Source organism: Pinus tabuliformis, chromosome 9 (genome assembly GCF_031772625.1).
Source record: "Pinus tabuliformis cultivar Carrire ecotype Pingquan chromosome 9, CPIR1, whole genome shotgun sequence".
NCBI classification, from domain to species: Eukaryota; Viridiplantae; Streptophyta; class Pinopsida; order Pinales; family Pinaceae; genus Pinus; species Pinus tabuliformis.
The window spans coordinates 1124965237-1124968728 of NC_142307.1; positions in this window are offsets into that span (position 1 = coordinate 1124965237).

Below are 3492 nucleotides of genomic sequence, written 5' to 3' on the forward strand. Positions count from 1 at the left end.
CCTCCATCTCAATTCCTCACCCTGGGAGATCAGACAGAGGGGGAGAGTTGGCTCAATGTCCTTGATCAGTCTTGCTCTCTGTAGATTAGAAACATATCATCGTGCTCATATCTAGTATCAACTTAAACAACTCATTGAAGAGTTTACTCATAACATTTCAATAACAGTGGTATGCTGATCATGCAGGACATCAAATCAAATATTATATTAGAACAAATATATATCACAAAAATGCTACCCTATTCATCCTCCCACTCATGGAGGTAGCAACCACAAGCCTAATCTTGTTTCGTACAACAACACTATCTCAATATATGAATATATATTAGTCCCAAATATATACAGGAATTTTTTCCAACCAGATCTGACTCATTATTATCGCAATGTATCCCTATCATATCCATAACCTGTTCAAACAACTCTCCAAATAGCTTCCTCAACCAAGTTGCTCCAAAACTAGCCATGCTAGTAACCATGTAATGAACCTCGACTTTGCTTAAGGCTACAAACTTCTATTTCTTTCTCATTAAAATCTCATGGTAGATCTCATACTAAAGAAGCGCTCAGTTGTGTTCATCTCATCAATAATGATCCTGTTGTAGTGGCTACAACCACCCTCCAAAATTTTGCCTTAGCTTCGTTTTGGAGCTTCCCTTCCAACCTTCACAGCAGCTTGCCTTTCTTCGTCAAGTTCACAAGCTTCAGTGTCTTTTTTTCACAAAGGCAACCTGTCGATCACAGCTTGATCCATTCCCCTCACAGGCTGTTCACATAGACTTGGTCCAGCTACAGGTTGAGCAACTTCCCCAAGAAAATTGCACATTTCTGGAGGGAAACTAGCCCTCCCTCCATAAATTGCGCAATCCTTTCTAGTAGCCTGTTGGGCTCAAATATTGTGCAATTCTTCCATTCAACACTCCCAACAGGAATTGCGCAATTTTCCCCAGCAGGGCTGCTCAGCCCAAAATTTGCGAAATCTAGGCAGCAGTCAACTGCTCTACCCAGAAATTATGCAAATCTCCTGGGCAAGTTAGCTGCTCTACCCAGAAATTGTGCAAATCTCCTAGGCAGTCAGCGTAGATCCTAGCCAGAAATGCGCATTTCCTTCAAGAAGTCGAGAAGTCTCTTGCATGCGTAACTAAGTTGAACAGTTCCCTCCGGGACCAAACAAAACTGACTTGCATGCATAGGTTGTTTCTCCTAAGGCAGCATGCAAAGGAATCCCTTGTTTCAGGGATCTATGTTTAGCAGTTGGAGGCTACATGCAAGGATCATTTCAGAAACCTCCCACCAAGTTTCGCTTTCCCTAGATTTGTGGCATGCACATCACAACCTCAATGTTATCGAAACTCATCAACCGAACGTTGCAGAGCTTATTCCTCACTTCAACCTTGCAGCTCTAACATCCCACATCACATCTAGGAGCAGCTGGCACATTCATCTCAATTGTTTTGGGGTTAGCCCACTTCCCATGCCTTGTGTTGCATTTATATCGCTTTTTGTGTTTTCACTTGTATGAGTACTGTTTTCTTGATTTCTTTGAACACCTATGGTCATTTACATGTATATTAGCTTTTCCTAGCACCGTTTCAGTTTTCGTCAAACATCTCACTATTGTCGCATGCATGAAACTTTTTTTCGTGAACGGTCGCCGATTCGGCGACTTGCCTCACCCACATGCATGTTGGTCCATTTTCTAAATATGTCATTCACCATTTGAATGCATGATCATTCACTTATTCTTACACTCAGTATCATCATGAATTCGCACTCACATTCACTTTCAGTTGCTCGTTGGCGAGTCTGGCCAACCTCGGCCCAGACTCTGCCTCACCAAGAGCCCCACCAAGACAGCATTGTGTAATCCTGAGAGGGAAGGCTCTTCCTACATTCCCAAAAATGCGCATTTTTTCCCAGCAGCTGTTCCCCAGACCTGTTTTGTGTAATCCTAAGGGAAAGTGACTGTTAGCCAAGATAACTATGCAATGCAGTCATTGATCCTGCAACAATTTCCAGCTGAGATTGCGTAATGTGTAATCCTAACAGTCAGCAGCCAGACTCGATTGTGCATTGTGCAGTTCTAGTAGTCAGTCAGTCTCCCAGTAGCCCAGACTGTGCTTTGTGCACTCTTGGCAGACGGTCTCCCGACCTCCCAGCTGAAATTGTGCAACCTTCATGATCAATCACACGAGTATGTTGCAAATCAATTATCAAGTAAAATTTGGTTTTCCATTGACAAATTGCTTTCCATGAGTGTTTCCATATTCCCAGGTATTTCAGGTGCTCATTTGCCTCTCATTAGTGCAGGTACAATAGTTTCCAAGAGAGCAGAGTCGAAGAAACCGTTCAACGCACACTTGGAGATGCAGTCGATCAAGTGTCTATGAGTTTGCCTACTCACAGAGACATCAAGTTGTTTGTAGACAAGGACATCAAGATCTCACAACAGCGGCTTCATAACAAGCGGCATCATCATGAACAACAGTTGAAGGCAGCATACCGAATGTAGCGAATGCAACAAATACAAAAAATGAAGCGAATGTAAGGGGAAGTGTTGTTGGGAAAAGTATCCATTCAGAATGCCCCTATCCCACTCTAAGGTGTGATAGTGCCTTAGCAACAAACAAGGAAAACTACTTGAGTATTCTTCTTTATGAAATGTAAATGAGGAGGAGGGATGTAACTAACCTGTGTCTTTCACTAGTTTGTTGATCCAATCACTCCTCTCTTCAATAGCTCCCAGCTCCCTGCTCCCTTACCGGCCCAGCTTCACCGAATTCCTGCAAGATCACAAGAGAGAGAAACTACACGAAGATATAGATATACATTCATAAAAAGCTCAAGATCAGATTAAGCTAAACATGTAAGTATAACAAAACATCATTGATACACAACATGTAGGAGAAACTCAAATAGTTTATTGATAGAATAAGAAAGTCCAAGAGGAGATACAACCAAGTGAGTTCTGATCCAGCATCTACCTCCCAGCAAAGGAATCCCTTCCTCTCCTCCAACAAAGCATAAATCACCCAATGTACTAATCTCAATCTCAAACCAACAGCAATTCTCTGCAAAGTACAAAATTCCAGCCTCCTGGATCTCTGGGTGAGAGACCCATATATAGATGTAAGCAGAGAGGATGAGTCAGCTTATGTTTTGACTTGTGGCTTCTCTCTGTCAGTTCTTGCTTCCACTTGGAGGTTGAGAGCCTCTTACTCATCACTAGTCGAATTCATTGAGGCAAGTGTCATTGGAGAAGATTCTGGAAGCTTCCATGGTCCTTCCACCTCGTTGAATGAGCTTGCCATTTGTCATTTCCCGCTCAGCGCACCCTAGTAGTGCATTTAGGTGCGTTGCAACGTACCTAGCTAGTGTACTGGGGTGCATTGCAACGCAAGAAGCTAGTAGAGCATCTGAATTGACTGTTTCTGAGTGGTTTTTGGTGGAGAACTTCTGGGAGAAGCTGTCATTGGTTGACCTTGTTCCTTTAGG